The sequence below is a fragment of the Lissotriton helveticus genome, chromosome 1_1 (genome assembly GCF_964261635.1).
Source record: "Lissotriton helveticus chromosome 1_1, aLisHel1.1, whole genome shotgun sequence".
NCBI classification, from domain to species: domain Eukaryota; kingdom Metazoa; phylum Chordata; class Amphibia; order Caudata; family Salamandridae; genus Lissotriton; species Lissotriton helveticus.
This window is the reverse complement of record NC_136057.1, coordinates 279,274,055-279,295,077: the sequence shown is the minus strand read 5'-3', so window position 1 is coordinate 279,295,077 and position 21,023 is coordinate 279,274,055. Positions and strand designations below refer to the sequence as shown.

Sequence of the window (21,023 nt, the reverse complement as noted above, 5' to 3'; positions counted from 1 at the left end):
GGCCCTTTAATAAACAGACAAATTTAGAACCCCCCCCCGCCCCCCGAAATTAAACACAACAAAAAATATATATTAACTGTGAATATTTGAACTGATTCTTTAGAAAATAGGTCAAGTAACTATATTTCCTTGGCCCGTGTATTTATTTCACAGTTAGCTCAATAATCTTTTTTATAGTAAAATGCATATTAACAGCTTTTACTTTGTCATGAATACAAATTCTCTACCCCTTCATAAATCACATCTACTTTAAAAAATAATAATATTAGAGCATATTCCACAGGACAAAACAATTCAATCATGATACCGGACATCACTAAACATAAACGTGACAAATCCATGTGAATGTGTGCAAAAAGAAACTAAACTAGTTGATGATTTTATGTACAGTAAACATTTTCCAACAACAATTTGAATAACGTGATAAGAACCAGTCAAAACAATTCAGGACCAGAGGGCACTATCAGAGCTGAGTTGAACATACCACCTGCGCCAACATCCACCATGGAATGGTGATGGAGATGACTGCTTTGAAAACCATGTTATATTCACAGTAAGTGACATTCTGCAAAATATGGATATAGACCCACATAATTCCTAGTGGTTTGAAACGCGTCAACGATACAACCTTGGGGATCTTTCCAAATGATTGAACTGTTTTGTCCTGTGGAGTATGTTATATATGTGTTTTTGGAAAATGTGATTAAGAAGGGGTAGTGAAAGCTGGTAATATGTATTTTTCTATAAAAAAAGATTGTTGAGCTAACTGTGAAACAAATACATGGGCTAAAGAAATATAGTTACTTGACCTATTTTCTAAAGAATCTGTTCGAAAAATCAAAGCCAATATATAGTTTTTATTGTGATAGTTGGCATTTTCTTGTTCTAACCATTTGATGCCTGCAGTCTGTATCCTGGGTCACATAACTAGGTGTAGCTGGCAGTTGGTCTTTGTGCATTACTAGCAGAGAGTGAAACAAAGGGGGAATAGGTGTTGGCATGATGGGCCATCTCTAACTTGATAGGGCTACATAACGGTCACCTACCACACTTGCACATCACAAAGCCTAAGCATCAGCACACTCACAAAAGGTTTGACACTAGTCTTGTGTGCCCTCAGACAAGCTGGAGTCAGGGCAGCGAGGCAGGAAATTCCAAGTACCTCTGGGAATACAAACCTCTAGAAATGTCTTCTACTTCAAAGCTGGCACCAAGTATAAATATTGTACCCTCAGACCCAACTCTTCAGTACACTCCTGGACCTGTGGATACTACAGACGAAGGATGCCTTGCTTCACTGCTGCTTTAGGACTGCACTGCTTGCTGAGAAGGAAGACTGTTTCAGCACTCATCATCCCAGGCTGAAGTGACTCCAAGGGTCAGCTGACTGACCTACTCTTCTGAGCTACAAGGACATAAGTCCAGAGGCTCCCTGCATGTGTCCTGCTGACTGTACCTGCAACTGGAACTCTCTGAACCCTGTTGGCCTCTGCTGGACTGAGTTACTGAGCCCCAAGAGGTGCCCCTCAGGTCTTGGACCCTTGGTGTGGCATCAGTGGAGCTCCTCCTCAAAGAATAGGAGAAATCCTGAAGTTTTGGACTCTACACAGCCATGAATGGGACCGATTGCACCACGATCTTGCCCCCCATGCTGAACACCAATGCAAGAGAACAACAAGGGGCCCCAATTTAGTCAGCACAGGACCTCGGGGAGCATACTATTTAAGAACAACAGCGGTCCCATGCATACACAATGTTTGTAGGTAAATAAATATAGACAGAATCAGTTCTATATTTTAGAGCGACATGTCCAGCCGGACAGTGGTCTTTAAATTTACTCAATATGCAGAGAGTTACAACCAGAAGGGATACCTTCAACATTCACCAGTGTGGGGCACAAGCCTGTACCCTGACACTCCTAGATTGCACACTAAGAGGAGAAAAAGGAGGGCTTTTGTAAGGCAAAAAGTGACGTTTTTCTGTTTCAAGATTCATATGTACAGAAATATCATGAGGCACCATTTACAATACATTTACATATCAATCAGATTATGTATAAGGTGCGAGGCAAGTCGACGGCGTTTCGGTCTCACTACATTAGATCATGGAAACCATCATCAGGACATTAGGTAATGCCTTAGCGTATATAAAGCCTCTAATTGCCGCGTTGAATGCCCAAACCGGATCGGCGGCAGCGCGAGAATGACCGTTTCGTGACGGCGAGCCCAAAAATCGGGCTGAAACCGGGATACCGCGTTACAATGTTGTAATCGACGGAGCCATGGGATAGCCGGGTCAGTCGGCAGTATGGATTGTATCCTGACAATCCATACTGCCGACTGACCCGGCTATCCCATGGCTCCGTCGATTACAACATTGTAACGCGGTATCCCGGTTTCAGCCCGATTTTTGGGCTCGCCGTCACGAAACGGTCATTCTCGCGCTGCCGCCGATCCGGTTTGGGCATTCAACGCGGCAATTAGAGGCTTTATATACGCTAAGGCATTACCTAATGTCCTGATGATGGTTTCCATGATCTAATGTAGTGAGACCGAAACGCCGTCGACTTGCCTCACACCTTATACATAATCTGATTGATATGTAAATGTATTGTAAATGGTGCCTCATGATATTTCTGTACATATGAATCTTGAAACAGAAAAACGTCACTTTTTGCCTTACAAAAGCCCTCCTTTTTCTCCTCTTAGTGTGGAATCTAGGAGTGTCAGGGTACAGGCTTGTGCCCCACACTGGTGAATGTTGAAGGTATCCCTTCTGGTTGTAACTCTCTGCATATTGAGTAAATTTAAAGACCACTGTCCGGCTGGACATGTCGCTCTAAAATATAGAACTGATTCTGTCTATATTTATTTACCTACAAACATTGTGTATGCATGGGACCGCTGTTGTTCTTAAATAGAACACCAATGCAAAGCTTCGGTGAACCAGACTCTTCATGCTACAGTTACCGCCATTAACACAAGATTTGCACTTGACGCTACAGTAGTGACCACCCGCGACGCTATTCTTGTCCCTCTACTGTGAATTGGACTCTTCGCACTAGACTTTGAACAACAGGACCGGATTGGCATAGTGGGCACCGGGCGTTTCTCTGTGGTCTGCCAGGGTGGGGGCCGGTTTTGGGCCCCTGGGGGGCGTTTTTTTTACCAGGGGTAGGATAAATCAGCCCCCGTAACAAAATCGTCCGAAACTGGCCCTAGCAAACTGCTCAGCTGCACCCCCCACCCCCAGGGGGGCTCCGCCGAGCAGTTTGCCAGGGCCGGTTTCGGTTCCCAGTCCGGCCCTATTGAACAAACTCTTCCAGCGGGGCTAACCTGGTCCGTGAATTTGCCCACCAATCCACTGCCGTTAGTTTGAACTTGTGACTTTCTCCCAGTCTTGCACGATGAGATAGCCGTGAGCGCCACTCTGTTCTTTTAGGCACTTTACCTTCCTTAAATCTTTAAAATTGCATCTCTGATTCTAATGATTTAATGATTGGATTATTGTTATTGTTATTGTGGTGTCAAATAATTTATTAAAATGTACTCTATTTGTTCTAAATTGATGTGAGATTTATTAGGTGTTGTGTTTTCACTTCATTTCTGTTTGAAGTGCTGCATAAATACTTTGCACATTTCCTCTAGGTTAAGCCTGACTGCTTTTGTACCAAGCTACCAGAGAGCACAGGCTAATTCAGGGTTTGCTTGTGTTTCACCCTGACAAGAGGTGTGGTTGCTGGTTGAGTACGGTTTCACCCCCCTCAACCAGAAACTCAATTTCCTACAGTCATCATCATCTTTGATGGATGCCTCTTCATCTAGCTGCACTGATGGCTGGAGCGACAAGAGTGTTAAAACAGTCTTTTCCTATCCCCTGTACCGTCCTCCTCCCTGAAAGACAAGCTGTCAATAAAAATTACTCTGAAGCCACTGTTGCCTTCAAAATCACTCAGACTATCCCAATTTTTACGAGTGATTTCAACATCTATCTTGACATCCTATTGGAGCCCAGTTTCTCTATTCTTACAGGCAATTAAGGTTCATGTACCCTATCAAACTTATTTGATTCAGTCACTCACAGCCATAGTCCATCCGGATGGACTCAGGCCCCCCCCCCCTTTTTCCTACAAGAAGAGTGTCTGTCAAGCTGAACAAAGGTCAGCCTGACACTCTTCTTGTGCAGGTCAGGCAGGCAGGAGCTAGACATGCGCTAAAAGCACAGGCTACTGGCTGCCTGAGATTAACTTTGCCAGGCTGAGGATTTCACAGCCCTGTGGGCGTGACCTCCTCAGCCTGGAAAAAGTCCCTCGAGACCCTCCCCCTCATGACGAGGGGGAGTGTCACTGATTGCCTCAGACTTGGGCGCTTCAGTTTCAAACCCTGAAGAACCCAGGGCTGAGTGTCAATTGGTGACACCTAGCCACAGAGTGGGGTGGGGTCAGGAGTCTCACTGACCCCATCCCACTCGGTGACGAGTGAGAGACTGCTGCATTGCCTCATTGGATGACCAGTCCCAACCCTCCTGGGATTGTGTATTTCAGTGAGTGAGTGTTGTGATTGGGTGTGTGTGTAAATGCATGGGTGTGAGTGAGCATGTGTGCATGTGTTGCTTTCTTCCCTCCTAAGATTACCATCCTCCACTGGCCACTCATGAGGCAGGACAAATACTAGATCAGAATATTGCCCTGGATGGAATCACCTCCACTCCCACCATTACTCAATGTGGCTGGTTGGACGATTATTTAGTTAAATTTTCACTATTTATAAAACATAAACCAATGAAACTTCAATGATTATGTAACTCTTCCTGAGACTGGAGAAATATTTCTCCAGAAACCTTAGGACCTATTCTTGACTTTGTCCTCAATTTCCTTCACCTAGTGATACACCCTTTGTGAAACGATGCATCATACTGTTACCTTATTTCTGCTGACCTAGGCTCACTCCCATTAGTTACAGTGAGATTTGTCACAGCAAAACCTAAGCTTTCTTCCTGGATTAATGACTCTTTATTTACTCTTAAATAGGATACTAAACATGCAGAGCAACTACGGAGGCGTAATTATAGCCCCACAAAAATGCAAACACAGCTTATCTAAGAATACCTCTGCCTTGAAAGAGACTCGTCAGCATTAGTCAGCAAGAATCTCAACACCCAATAATAAACAAAAAGAGAGCTTGAAGAGTATTAATGAATTGACATTGAGCAATGTGTACACTAACCTCAAAGTTTTAACTAAACACTTTGGTGAAAATATCATCAACTTTCTCATCTCAAAAATTGATAAAATTAAGGATACTATTGCTAAGTAATCTTGGGCCAGATGTAGCAAGAATACATTCAGTAAAAGTGTCTGCAGTTTGTGCACTGACTTTTACCAAATGCATTAGGATTTTGTGAACAGACTTATCTACAAATAGATCAGTTCACAAAATGATGTATTTTAGTGAGTTGCAATTTGACCTATCTCATAAATATTAGTGAGGTAAGTCACAAATTCAGACCCACTATCATGCCATCACAGGGATGGTGGCCTACTGGGGTCAGCAGACACCGTATCTTTGTTTGCTTCTAAATAAAGAAATCTTTTTTTTTATTCAGCTCATATTCCTTAAAAAAAAGATAGTATGACTTTAAAAAAAATGAAATGAGTTCAATCCTTCCTGTGTCGATAACTTCCCTCACGGCGGCAGAGGTAGCGATTTGAAGACTTTGGGCCACCAACTTGCCCCAGAAGGCTACTTCAGCTGTTGTGTCCCTGTGCTGCGAACAGGAGGCCGTTCGACTTGGAGTGCTCTTGGCTTTACTGGGCTCTAGAGACACCTTCTCCTCGAGCAGGACATGGCAGGCACAGTCACTTTCCTTGCTAGTTACCAGGTGCTGTATTCAATGGTGCAGCCTCACTTTGCTGGTCCCTTGGTGCAGCATGGTAGTCCTTCTTCGGTCCTTCTTCCAAGTTGGTCAACATCTGAGGCCTGGGTGCCAGGGGTGCCCACTTTATGCTTGGAAAGTGCCCTCAGGGCAGGTTGCCGTTGGTAGCCAAAGGGTTTCCAGGTTCCCTCCCTCCTGGTGACCCCTTTCTGTGGTGTGTGACATCTGGTTATCCCAGGATGCACCATTATGCCCACTTCCAAGATGGTGAGACCCCTCTCTCTGTGTTCAGGCCTCATTAACCCACCCTAGGGGTGTGGCTACCTCAGGGTTACCCGCCACTGTGGAAAACGTTTTGCCAACTGAGGGAACTGTGTAACTGGCTTCCCCTCTCTGCTTCATGTGCCAACCTGTCTACCACAACAATGGAGCAGCCCTCCTCCTGGTGTTACACATCTTCTCTTCAAAGGCGGCTTTAGCTTTGAAGCTTGCCTTTTGGGGCTAACACTCAACTGGCTTCCTGTAGGAGGGAGGTGACACCTCGCTGGCCTGCAATCCCTCATTGTTCTCCTTACTGAGAGTCATTGGCACATCCGTCCAGGAGGACAGATAGCTGTCTTGTGGAACGGGCTCCAGGTGTGCCTGGGAAGGCACAGGGGTTATAAAGGCAACAAAGTGACAGCTTTGCTAAAGCTGCACACTGAAACAAGTTACTGTAATTTCAACTTGAGATGCAAGTCGGGCCTAATGAAACAAGTTGTTTGACACTTTGGAGTGCCCGCTTTGGTTGCACTGTTCAGGAGTTCGCACTGCTGAGGGGTCAGCTTGTAACCCTGAGCTCGCAAATAGGGCAATCAAGTCTTTCCACAGTAAAGACAGTAGTTTTGCGTGTTTCACTGTCAGGGCATGTATGGTGAATGTCGTTTGTTGCACCCTGCCTTTAGGACTTGGTAGGTGTGCCCGAGGGGTGACGTGCACACATGTACTGGGGAAGTGGCGGCTTTGCCATTACTTTTAATGGCAAAGTCAGGCTAGCAGTGCAGAACTACTCTGCCAGTCAGCAGTGGTGGAATGGGGGACTTGTTTTACTTGGGGGACCTCTAAGGTGGCAAAACCAGTGCTGCAAGCCATGGAATTCCTCTCTAACTTACTTGCCCTGGGTACCATTTATTAGGGACTTACAGGTAAGTTAACCATTTCCATTTGGGTACAGCCAATTTGACTCTTTAGGGTTAGGGCACAGGCACTGAAAGTCTGATTAGCAGGCCTCAATGTACTCTCAGCATCGAAAAACCAGCAGCCTTAGTTGAAAAACTTCGGGATGACCATACAAAAAGAGGCATTTCCTTACACCCTGGAAACTTTGGGCTGATATTCAGCATTTAGAACAAAGCTGCGCTCTTGTATTTATTGGCACATTGCGAACCAGGCTCTCTTTCGAAGACAATCCCAGTAGGTTTCCTTCTTTTCCATACGGCCATCTTGGTGCACCCTTGTTTTAGATTTTTGGTCATAGTTTGTGTTCTTCTGCGGATGTCACACAGGTTTGATTTAGATAGAAGAAATGAGTCTCCTGTGACTCCTTTTTTCAGCATTGAGAAAAGCAATTTGTGACCCCTCAGTAAAAAGCCTTGGAGTCAAATTCGACTTCTGTCTGCACACAAAGAGCCAGATTGTCCCTATTACAGTGGCTTGTACCTTCTATATAAGGAAACTTTGTCCTGTTCTGCACCTTTTGTCTGAGGACAAATGGCGTGCTATTGCAATGGCATTCATCGATTCGAGACTTGACTACCGAATGTCATCTATGTAGGTATTAACTCCTCGTTTAACAGTCCTCTTCAGACCATTCCAAATCAGACCATATAGTTTTGACTGCTCTTTGTTTGAGCCACACACCTCTGATTCTGAAATGATTAGACCAACTCCTCCTTATTAAGCATTGTCAAGTCAAGTCAAAATATATGTTTATTGTGACCATAGTCTTTAAACAGTACAGTGAGCATAACGCAGAATGGAGTATGCATCATAAATTCATACACTTATTATTATTATTTTTTTTAAACTTGTCCGTTAAAAAATATCATACAAACACATTAAGCATTGTGAACCTCCACATCAAATTACCTCACAGTTGTAAGACTGAACCCTGGCCGTGTCCTGAAGGACCTTTCTCTTGCCAAAGCTGTCATTTTCAAACAAACTCTGACCAAGACAGTTGTTTAATTGACCTCCACCCTAAGACTTCCCACAAGGCATGGGGGAATATGCTGTGCAATATTAGGTCCCTACCAAAACACTCAATCGAGGTCTGGGACCTTGTATCTTCTGTCCAACCTACAATCGGTTTTTTCACCGAAACCTGGTTGAAACCTCACTCGGTCCCTGCTATAACTTGGGCATTCCAGAGGGATATAAAATGATTAGATTAGACAGGCCCATAAAAACTGGGGGGCCTTGCCATCATACATAAAGAAAGCATAAACGTCTCTGTTGTAGAGAAACGCTGTGAGACGGATGTAGAGATGTTGATTTTTAGAATTGACCTACCCCAGCAGGATAGTTGCAGAGGTGCATTAGTCTACCGTTCTCCCGGACCCCTATTAGACTTCTCCTTTCAACAGGTGGAATGCCTTGCTCCCCATGCGAAGGCGGGAAGTAATTTTCTGCTATTAGGAGATTTTAATGAACACAGCGAATGTCATTCCAACCCGGACGTCCAGACTTTTCTGACGGACCTATCTCTCTTAGGCTTATGTCAGCTTAATGAGGGGCCAGACGAGGTGGAAAAGCTCTCTCCTATTGCGGCCCCCTCCTATGGAATAAACTCCCGCTGTACCTGAGACAATGCACCGAACATCTGCCGTTCAGAAAAATGCTCAAGACATTCCTCTTCTGCCATGCCCGATATGTTGCATTTCTCTCTGAATCTATACCCGTCCCTTCACAGTCCTGCTAAAGCGCAGAGATACCCCTCCAGGGGTCGATTCTAGCGCTATGCAAACAAATACAAATACAAATTGTTCAGTGTTCTATTTATGGAAGGATCACCAGGTTTATTCCCACTGACCTTGACAGATAATGTCCAAAGAAATCACTTTTTTTCCAATAATCATAAACTCTTACTTATCCTTAGATCCTGCAGTGCCTGCCTTGGTAGCCGGCCTTTCTCAGTGATGGCTCCGGCACTTCGGAATGCCTTGCCCATGCCTTTTAGATCCACATCTTTCACTCTACAGATCAGAAAAGCGCTAAACACACTGCCGTTGCCACCATGTTTTTCATGGGGTCTTCCTCCCATGATTCCTGTTCAAGTTCTAAGATCAGTGTCAAGATACCCTCTAAGTGCTAGTGTGCTCGCGAAGAAGAGACTAGCATAACGTAATGTACCAAAGTGAGGAGCATGAGCTAATGCAGGACTGGGAAAACATGGGGGAACCAAAGGGTTACAACCTTTCAGAACAGGTGAGGGGATATATTTATGGAACTAGAAAAAAATCAAAGGTATGGGGAAAAAGGACCACCACAGTGTTCACGGTCTATGTGCGTAAAGCAAGCTCTACACAAGCTCACGCATTTGCCCTAGATCCACTGAGATGCAGCTTACATTACATAGTGCACCTTGTGTTTTAAGACAGCAGGGCTAGTTACAGCAGCTGACATCACATATTCATACAGCAGAAGCCTTTTATCAGGGCTGGTCAGACCACTCCTATCCCAAGCATCCTGGCTCCAACGTCATCATCTAGCTTCAGGAATGTAAATACCATCAACAGCTCATTTTAGGTGTGCAGGGTATAATTATAAATGTTTACTATGTGGCCCTGTGTGTGGCAGCTGGCACAGAAGGAAGCTCACCTCAACCTGCCCCGCCTAAGAAAGGTTGCTCAAAAATCACTCACCTGAGCTGTGTCTGATTTAGAATCAATGCAGACCCTATCCCTTGGGAAACTCATGTGTTGATTAGCTTAACCTGATCATGGCCCTGGGGAAAAGGTACCTGGGTCCCCCTATCCCACAAACCTGTTTTGGTGAGAGAGTGGCCAGGACAAATTGCAGCATTTGGAAATATTTATTCAGTAACTAAAAAACTAGAAGAGGAACACATTTTATCACAGTCTCCATGTTGGCCAGTGAAGAAGAGGGGAGAATGCCCAGATTTCTCAGGAAGTGTAAAATCAGAAAATATAGGATTTTTTAATAGTTTTCTGTACTTCTGAAGTTATGAGCAATGGAAACCTTGCAAGCAGTGATCCGGACATAGTGCAGCGATACGGTACATGATTGCCCTCACAACCAAAACATCCTATGAAAACCTTTCCCATTTAACATATCCAAGGTTTCAGTTTCAGAATTTATATCAAACAATCTTTTTGCTTAAAAAAAAAAGCAATATTCAAATTCAATTCAAGTACTTGAACATACAAACATCCACTCAGAGTTTGCTCAAATAGTCTTGGTTGTGCCAACAATAATATATTGGTTGTCCATGCACCCTACAAGACAAAAGACTGTTTGCATTCAGTTGTAAAAATTTTGAAATAATCTCTGGCACAGTGGTGCACAAACCCCCTGGCAGAGAAAAGAAAGAAAGGGTTAAAAAGGTGAAAATTATTAGATCCAGTAAAGATTCCTCTGGAAGTATACAAAACTTCCCTACCTCAACAGTAAAATGTGCCTTTATATGGCATATAAGGTGTATAGAGGTAGGTATTTTAATAGCCACCTAGATGTCACATCATGACATTGATAAAAAATCAAAGGGAACAATACAATTTACACAAACCCAGAGCCAACCTTTAACACATCCAATGATGAAGAGGTGAACCAAGGACACAGACCGGCGGTCTATACTGGTGAGAATCTGTTTAGGGGCAATCTCTGAATACTTCAGGGGTTTCGTGTCGGGGGGGGTTGTGCGCAGGGCCCCCCACTGCACACAGCCAAAGGTTCTGCTCAGCAGGGGAGTTAGGTGAATATGATACACTGGGGAAAAAACAAAAGGTTAAAGTGATGTTACAGATACGTATGGTAATAAGATCTTAAATTAAAGAAATATGCACACAGCCCCAAAAGGTATGCTCAGCAGGAGAGTTAGGTGAATATGATTTTAAAAAAAACCTCAGTAATTCACAGGGAAAAAAACAAAGGAGCATTAGCTTGGTCGATGTAATCAGTGATATCATGAGAGATGTGATTTGAGATGTCACCACTGATGTAATCAATGATGTCATTTTAACATGCCATGAGGGATTTAACAAGTGCTGTTATAAGAAGTGCATGGCCAGGGTGCGAGTGGTATTTAGCTCTCTAAACTAGAATGGGCAAATTTTACTCATTTTAAAATTTTTGTTTTTGTGTTATTTCAACACCTAACTATAAGGTCACTTTAACCTTTATTTTTTTCGGTGAATAGAATAGTGTGTCGGGAAGAGGTGTGGCGCCACGGCCAGGGCGACTGACTCCGGAATCTGGGGATCACGGGTCGATCCCCGGCACTGGCGGCAGATTAGTCCAGCACCATGTGACTCTGGGCAATAGCTTGCTTGATCTTCCCGAAGGCCCCCAGCGCCTAGAGACCCTTACGGGTGATTGTTCACACTTTACAAATGTGGATTATTATTATTAAAAGAATGATTATATTATCAACCAAACGGAGATGCACCATTTCAAATTGGGTTTTTGCTGGATAGACCTATTAACAATAATTTGGAAAAAGGTAGATGATATTTGTCTGATATGCTGCATTGAAATGTCAAGGCATCCGACTCTAGAGACTGCCCATGTGTGAAGAGTATATGAGATTCAAGTGTTCTAGTAAGGACTGTCAACTCATTTTCCAACGAAGGCTGCACAGGAATCTGGGAACCACTAACTTGCCCCAGACAAAGAAGTGCACACCATATAAAACACTTCCAACATCTGTTTGGCACCGTACCGCTTTCATCCTTTTGGGACAAAAAAAACATGCTATGGCCAAAAATGTATGAACCTTATCAAGCAAATCAGCGTGGATAATTAAGACAATCACTGTCATTGTCAGCACTAAACCCGCTTAATTTTTAGATTCATAAATACTATGTCCCTCTTTTTTTATTTTTACAGATGTTTTTGAATTAATCTTGAATGTATAAGCTGAGAATAAAAATATTGTAAACGTCATAAATGTTACTACATAATCTCGGAATTATCTTCTTTGCCGACCGCACTAGGAACAGCTCCAACACCCACCGACCACGCACGCAACCTAGGGTTCATCCTCGACTCCACTCTCTCCATGACAAAGCAGGTCAACGCCGTCTTGTCCTCCTGCTTCAACACCCTCCACATGCTCCGTAAGATCTACAGGTGGATCCCCACCGAAGCAAGAAGAACGGTCACCCAGCCCTCGTCAGCAGCAGGCAGGACAAAGGAAACGGCCTCTACGCAGGAGCCTCAGCCAAACTCCTGAAACAACTTCAACGTATTTAAAACGCCTCCGCACGCCTGATCCTCGACATCCCTCGCTGCAGCCACATCACACCCCACCTGAGAGACCTGCACTGGCTCCCCGTCAACAAGAGGATCACCTTCAAGCTCCTCACCCACGCACACAAGGCACTTCACAACACCGGACCAGCATACCTCAACAAAGAACTCCGCTACTACACCCCCAACGACCAGCTCCGTTCCGCCCTCACCACAGTCCCCAGCATCCGAAGAGCAACTACCAGTGGCAGATCGTTCTCCCACCTCGTTGCCAAAACCTGGAACACCCTCCCCATCCTCCTACGGCAGACCCAGGACCTGCTAACCTTCGGAAGACTTCTCAAGACCTTGCTATTCGAGCAGTAGGAGCACACCCCCCAGCGCCTTGAGACCCTCATGGGTAAGTATTGCGATTTACAAATGCTCCGATTGATTTATTGATCCCAGGCGTGAGCTAATTAACCAGCTTCACCTTTACACTAATTAATTCACTTTTTGTGTGAATTCTTTCTGGGTGTCAAAAAGCTGACACTTGATCAAAAAAGACCTCAAGAACTATTGCTATATCTATAGGCTGGCCTTCCTGTTGATTCAGTCAAACCCTAACGCTGTTTTTAAGACCATAACATGCTCTATGTCAACCAGAAGGTTTCCGCCTGACAAGGGGCAGCAAATAATTCACAACTCCATCTTGGATTAGTAAATACACAACTCCATCTTCGATGACACAAGAATGTTCAAAGAAGATGGTGCCAAAGGCACCTTGCACTTCTTTGCCTAGTGTGTCGCTTTCGTCACAGCCTACCACTCCTCGACTCGCAATTGGAGAAGACGATCCTCTACATCACGCACTACAACCTCTTTTACATTTAGTTTACAATTGTCCTCACTCCACCCAACCACCAACAATTTAGTGACCTGACATTTTTGTGTTTTGAAACGAATGTAAAGTGCAGATCTGTGGCAGGCTGTAATTCTGATCTTTCGAATTGTTACAATTGTACAATGCATTTCTTTTGAGCTAGAACTTAATGTCGCTAAACAGTCAATTGTGGCAACAGTTGTACAGATGTAACCTCTGTCACACAGTTTATCCTAAAAGTACATCACATGCCTTTTGTAGTGTAAATGACACCAGGCTGATAGATTATATTCCCGGTAGGTGTGTAACTAAATTGTTGGCTTGGAGACAACATTCTCCCTGACTTGTACCATTTGTTCTACTGGATTTCATTTGTAATGTATGGCAAAACCAAAGGGGATGAAGGATGGAGAGTTGAACATTGCAAGCACTCACCCTCAGTCAACTGATCTGGGTTTAATCCATCATCATTCTTTAGCTCACTCCGCCACCCCAGTTCAGACATGGCCATATGCAAATCAGTCTGACCCTGTGCCTCATGGGAACAGTCCAGCCCGAACTGTCACAAGCCATGTCTTCCCTGGACTGAAAACAAGTATCCTGGGACCGGTTTCGGGCTAATCAGCTGTCATCAGCCGGACCAGCTTGAATCCAGTGACAAAGTGAGCAAGGGACCCACGTCTGGGCATACCCTGCCAATTTAGGGCAAACAAAGAAAAACCAAAGGGGATGATGGACAGAGTGTATAACTTTGCAAACACTCACCCCCAGTCAAATGATATGGGTCTAATCCATCATCATTCTTTAGCTAACTCCGCCACCCCAGTTCAGACATGGCCATATGCAAATCAGTCTGACCCTGTGCCTCATAGGAACAGTCTAGCCCAAACTTTTGAGCCAGTGGTTTCCAGAGCTCGGCACCAGCACTTAATTGTCAATACCAGCACTTTGACAGCTGCCACATGTTTGTATAATTTAGAGATGAGCAGAACAGCAATTGTTCATTAATTCAGTATACATTAAAAACAATCAATGCCTGTCTGCCACGCCATTTTTATAGTGTTGGGGGCCTGAAATAGTCTGAACCAGGCGTCTCCAACCAGTAGCTCGGGAGCTTCTGGTAGGTCACTAGCACCCTCAAAGTAGCTCTCAGAGGTGAAGCCAAGCCAATCCGATCTCAGGGATTTTGTGTATATTAAAGAAGGCAGCACTGCTCGTTTCATTACCCGTAGGAGTTACAGACAGCCAAACTAATGGCAGGACCTCTTGATAACACTCAAACACACACACTGTTGGCCTATCAATTAATCAATAAATCAGGGATTTATAGAGTTCACTACTCACCCGTGAGGGTCTCAAAGTGCTGGGGGGGAGAGGGGCATTTGGGCTGCTCCGGTCATTCGAAAAGCCAGGTTTTGAGGCTCTTCCTGAATGCTTGCAGTGTGGAGCTTCTTCTGATGCTGGGGGGGGAATTCGTACCAGGTCTTAGCCGCGATGTAGGAGAAGGATCTGCCTCATGTTCTGGCTCTGTGGATACGGGTGATTTCGGCCAAAGCCTGGTCAGCAGAGCAGAGGTTTCTCTTGGAGGCGTAGAAAGAGATTCTTTTGTTGAGGTATTGGGGTCCGGTATTGTGGAGGGCTTTGTAGGTGTGTGTGTGAGCAGCTTAAAGGTCACTCTTTTCTCAAAGGGGAGTGAGTGGAGGTCTCCTAGGTGCTGGGTGATGTGGTCTTGTCGTGGGATGCTGAGGACGAGTCTGGCTGCGGCGTTCTGGACGGTCTGGACTGCAGTTTGTGGAGCAGAGATTTGTTCATTGCGGCATAAAGGGCATTCCGCTAGTCCAGCCTGCTAGTGATGAGTGCATGAGTGACAGTCTTCCTGGATTCGGGGGGGGGGGGTCGATTTAAAGGTCTTGCGAAGTATGCGGTGGGTGTTGAAGCATGTGGAGGCTACGGTGTTGGCCTATGGGTCTGCCACATGAACCATCTTTACCCACTTTAAATCTACCTAAGAAGGAGATTGGCCATGTTATATGCCCTGCTGTTTCAGTCACACCGTGTGTGACAGCAAAGAATAGTGGCAGCAGTAATCATGGCTAACCCACCAAGTGTGTGACTGCAAGAACTAGAGTGAAAATGTGCTAGTTGGGAGCATGATCAACCAAAGAGCAAAGGGAACAGGGTAAGCATCCAGGGCAAAGAAAATTAGAAGCATCACATTCATTTTTGTGTGGGTGGGTGACATTGTGTCCTTCCCCAATAAACAGTGTTAGTTCCTTAACCGCATGCGCGCTGCGGCGATTTTCTCGCTACGCGGCTTTTTTCAAAAAGCCGCGTTACACGACGAGCTCAGCTCGTCATCAGCATGCGAGCGGCACAACTGATGACGAGCTGAGCTCGTCATCAGCGCCGAAGGGGTTAAAGCTACTCCTAGTGTCAAGGGCTGCCAAATATGTATGCTGGTCCCCATCATAAGAGTATTATCTCTGACGCAATTGTGCCCGTTCATGGTATAATTGTGCCATTGCCATAATATTTTTATCCTTGACTATTGTGGGGATAGAAGTCTAGTAATTACATACTTGCTGCCATCACTGACATAGTAAGAACATGATTGGCTTGCTTTTAGCCATTCCTGACAGAGTGGCAACTGCTTCTCCCATAATAATGTCCATAACGGATATATTTTGGGCATCCAGCTGTGGCACAGTGGCAGGCCCGGTGTAATGGTGGGCATTATTAGCATAACAGATGCATTATTAGTGTTATGGTGAGCAAGCATGTCCTATGATTCCAATTTCTGGGTATTTGAAGCAGATTTTGCCCATCAGAGGCATTTTTACATGGCGTTCCTCACTGAAAACGAAAAGCTGATGTTTAGGGACTGTGTATTTTCTAACAATGAAAACTGATTTGATTTTTAAAGAAAAAATGATGCTTTTTCTGAAAAGGTTTTTCTTTTGGAAAATTGAGTTTGATTGCTCAAAGTGGAAAGTGGTTTTGATAGAAAAATATGTGTATTTTTAAAAACTAATGTGCTAATGAAGACAACATATTACAATTCTAAAACACATTTAAGGTTGTTAGCTGAATGATAATTCAATTTGAGTTGGGGAGACTTGCTGCTGTGGTAGTACCCATTGTGGCACACAGCATGTGATGATTTGAATTTTACTTGATTACAAGCATTTAATATTAATTAACGTTTTCCTAGCATTTTGCTTATAACGTCATTTGGAATGTTTGGGTGGTTACTACTTATAAATTGTTCTTAGGGTGGTCATAGTGTAATGTTAATACATCAGCATTTTACAGTGATAAAATATGCTAGTAGCTCGGCAGGACTTTCCTTGAGCAGAATTAGCTCTCACTACAGAAAAGGTTGGAGACCCCTGTTCTGAACTGTCACACTTGTAGCAGTGTGCTGGTTCGTAGTTGTGTAACATAACATAACATAACGTGTATTTGAAAAAAGCACGTTCACCTTGAGGTATCTTGGTGCTGAATAACAAATATTTATTGCTACCCAACTAAATGCTACTCATTTTATCGACCTCAGATGGATGAAAGGCTGAGTGGACCCATCAGGATTTGAACCTGTGACCATGAGGTCAAACACAGGGCCCTGCAATGGACGCCGGGGCCACCAGACCCGACTAGTGTAGGTACTGTCATTGGCATCGCTGGCACAGGCATTGGGGGATGCAAGCTGCGGAGGCCTCCTGGCGAGGGCCCTGACCCCTTTTTTTTTTTTTTTTACAAATTCAGCACTGACCCTCACATAGCCCCGACTAATGATCACCCCTAACTCATATGTCTTTACTGTGCCACAAAGAAACTGGAGTAAATGTATGGAAAGTTTTTTGAGAGCACAAGACTGCTCCCAGTTAACAATGATAACTAACAACCATAAGGCACTTCCATGCCTCGTCAGGTTGTAGCAAGTGTTGGAAGAAATGCAATTACAGTACAGCAGTGCTCTTTTATGTATTTAATAAATCGAGTTTTGGAGTTAAGCTTTATACAGATGTTTGGTAGATCAAAGACAATGCATTTTTGAGTTTTTTGGTGAAATATTTTACATCTACCCACTAGAAATTAAGCTGTTACAGTAAGTGCTTATCGAATGCGGAGTAAAAGCGAAAGGAAGTTCTGAGAAGCTTCTATCAGGTGTATTATATTGGGCATTTGTATAGCGCATTGGGACCTGGTAGTTAGCACTACACGTGAGACGCATCAATACTACCTGAATTCTGGCACACATAAAATGTAAGTACATGAACAGACATGCAGTGGCACAACTCGTGTGTTTTGAAAACTGCCCTCACTCACACACAAATGTGTGTGACATGCTTCGTGCTTCACGTCCTGATGAAGACCGGCGTGACCTGCTCATTGGGGGCACAATAAGACGGTCGAAACATGTTGGCATTGGCAGTTTAAGGAGGGGTGTTTTGGGAACTTGACATTCTCTATAAACACTTCCCATCCTTCACTATTTTAATCCTGACCGTGGAACCTATGAATAAAGCTCTGAAAGGTATCCATGAGCCTGTTGTAAGCACTTTCTATTGCTGCACTTTTCTCCATCACTATACCCAGTCACAGGGTAATACTCACTTTGTTATCACTGTTGTGTTACTTTTATGTTGTCTTGTGTTTCCCCCTCCCTATGCTCCGTCCTGTGCGTGGCTACGCCAGGGCGTTTTGTTAGCAGACCCGATGATGAAGCATGTCACACACATTTGTGTGTGAGTGAGGCCAGTTTTCAAAACACACGATTTGTGCCACTGCATGTCTGTTAATGTACTTGTGTTGGGTGTTTGCCTCTCTACCCCTTTCTGTGTTAACATGTTATATTAAGGGGTTCGGGGTAGTGGAGAATTTTTGACCCTCTCCCCTTTTTTGTGAGTGATGACACACAAAATGTAAGCATGTGTGATGTAATGCACATTGTTGGGGGGGGTTGCATGGGGGGGTGGCGGGTCAGCAGGGCACGGCCTTCACGCAGACGGTGAAGCAACCTTGTTTGCCAATTGTCGACCTCTGTCTCTCATCTTATCAGTAATCTACGCTCTTCCCCCACCGCTCTACTGCTCCTCTAGACACCAACAAAAGTGTCAATACAAGTTGGAACATTCCTTTCGTTGTGTTTGCTTTAATCATGTCAGCCAGCATTATGTTCCACGCCCGCGTTTAAACGCGAAAGACACCGTATTTCTTGTAACAAATACCCCACCCATGCACATCTTTAACGCATCCCGAGCCAGTGTATCTAAGAAGGATGCCATGGGGCCCTGTTGTAAGCAGGGAAAACTTCCCCTTTGATTGCTGCTGGTATGGGACAGTTCTCAGCATTGTCAGAATAAAATGGGCCCCTGAGGGCTCTAGGCCTCAATGCCAGCGCGCCAATGGCAGCTACGCCCCTTCCTGGACTTCTCGTGCCCCTCCTGCTGATGCTGCCTCTCCTCGCCCCCAGACCCCCCTTCTTCCCGCTCGTGCACCCGCGCCCCTCCCCTGCACTGCTCACCTGTCGAAGATCCTATTCTCCCGGCTTTCACCTCCACTCTGGGTCACCTGCACAGACAGCCTGGCGCCCGAAAAGGGATTTCTGGGAGATGTAGTCCAAACGAGAGCTCTGCGGGGAGAGTGCTCTCAGCACCTGACGCCCTTCACCTGACTAGGCCTTGTACGTCGCTCAAGCAGGTCTCACACCGTACTTGCCCAAGCCACGCCCATCACCTGCAGTGACCCCGCCCCGGACTCCCGGCGACACCTGTCCAGGTAACAGGCACGTCTCGTCATCCAGCCTTGCCTTGAAACGTAGTTTAATCCAACTTTGTTAACACGCCCCTTCACCTGCCCAAGCCACGCCCATCACCTGTCATGACTCCGCCCTCTACTCCCGGCTGCACCTGTCCAGGTATCAGGCACGCCTCCTGTCCTCTTCAGCTATGCCTAGATACGTACCTGCATCCCACTGTTTGACCACGCCCCTTCACCTGCCCAAGCCACGCCCATCACCTGTTGTGATCCCGCCCCGGTCTCCTAGCTATACCTATCCTTGTGATAGATCCCTCTCTGCTTAGCTTCGTATTTGCTCCCCACTTTTTGACTGCGGCCTTCTCCTATCTAGGCCCCGCCCTTCCGTCTTGCAGCCGTCCCCCAAGTGCATCAACCGTGTCACGCCCGGGAGGGGAGGGACGTTCACAGTACACTTCCTGAGAGACAATAGTTCCAACATCCGCGCTTCAAAGGATCTATTTCCGGTGACCTCTGCTGACCCCGCTCACATGCCTCCTTGTATTCCCCTTGCGATGCCTGCCGTGCTCATGTCTACGGTTCCACACCTGATGCCACTCGCCGCCCACACCTGCCTTCTACTGCACCTGCTATTCACACCTGTGTGACACCTGTAACAGGTCACCACTGCTTCAGCTCCACACAAGATCCCTCCGCCGGCCACCTGCATCTTAAGGGTATTAGGGGCATTGGGCAATACACATTTTGGGGCACTCCTGTTCAGAACAACTGTACATTTATTTTCAGATAATTCACGCACAACCTTATGATGGCAAACAATATTTATAAATGTTCGACTTTCAGAAGGTGGGGGGTTGTTTCTCTCTTACTCTCAAAGTTTATGAAAGAAAATATAAGTGCAGACCCTCAACAAATAGTGCTGGCAGGCCCCACCCACCTGCAACCACTCACACAAATTAAGCACTGCTATGGACACACCCTAGCACGTGCTGTGGATCTATTGACTCCACATCACTGCCATTTACTGCAACTCACTATTCCATAGGCATATTCTGGCGCCCGCTGTAGCTCCATTGACAAACTCGTCACCGCTGGCATTTACCGCAACTCACCTCTCCATAACCACACCTGGGTATCCCCCTCAGCTCTTCTGACAGCCCAACACCAGTGAAACCTGCTGCAGCTAAGCTGTGTCCCAGCTGCACCCCTGCTGCAGCTAACCTCACATCTATCCATTTGCACAGCAGATGCTGTAGCTGTGGTCCTCCCAACAGAGTACACACCACTGGCACTTTTGCAGCTCGCTTCTCAATTTCTGAACCCTGGCACCTGCTGCAGCTGGCCTCTCAATCTTCACACCTAGGGCACTTACTGCTGTTCACCTTTCCATCTCTAAGGATTTTTTGGGGCCCTGACAAAACGTATTTTAGAGGCTTGTTCAGAAGAACATTCAATGTATTACCTGTTTGACATGCTGTGCAAAATAATGATGGACTACACGAGGCCTGAGTATATACCAGTGGCTCAGATTAATTCAAACATTCCATCCATCACTTTTTGGATACTTTGGTGTATCGCCCTAAGTGGGCCGGTTATGCTCAGACAGGTGTCCTGTGAACATCAGTCTGGACTCTGCTACAGTGGGAACAAACCAGCCCAAATTGCCAGGCCAGGTCCTCTTTGAACCGAAAGACAAGCAACCCAAGACCAGTGTTGTCCTTATAAGAAGTCAACAGTCAGGTATAGCTTGGTTCCAGTGGCACAGTGTGCACATGACCCAAGTTTGGACATACCTGTTCCACCTAGGGTGTCACACTGAAGTATACAAAAAAGTGATGAATGGAATGCTTGAATTAACCTCAGTTACTGGTAATTACTCTGGGGCGCACCCCAGTCCATTGGTATTTTACACCCCATACCAGTTCAATTGGGACCCAGCTGTATGCACATCAGTCTAGACTCTGCTTCAGTGGGAGAAGTCCAGCTCGAACTGCCAGGCCAGGTCTCAATGAACCAGAACACAAGGAACTGAACACTGGTTTTTACCCTCATTAGGGCT

General features: G+C 45.3%; 1 protein-coding gene across 2 annotated transcripts in view; it reads right to left on the bottom strand.

Annotated features, from left to right (window-relative positions):
- The window catches only part of RAB19 (RAB19, member RAS oncogene family), a 133,328-nt gene extending 114,378 nt beyond the window's left edge, over window positions 1-18,950 (bottom strand). The window contains exons 1-2 of one of the 2 annotated variants that reach the window (XM_078668182.1): window positions 18,732-18,914; window positions 10,672-10,860 (exon numbers count right to left, since the gene is read on the bottom strand). The gene's annotated coding sequence lies outside the window, so the exon portion shown is untranslated. Of the gene's footprint in view, window positions 1-10,671; window positions 10,861-18,731 lie in introns of both variants that reach the window. The other variant, XM_078668181.1, reaches the window with a different exon arrangement.
- Between the last annotated feature and the right edge of the window lie 2,073 nt (window positions 18,951-21,023).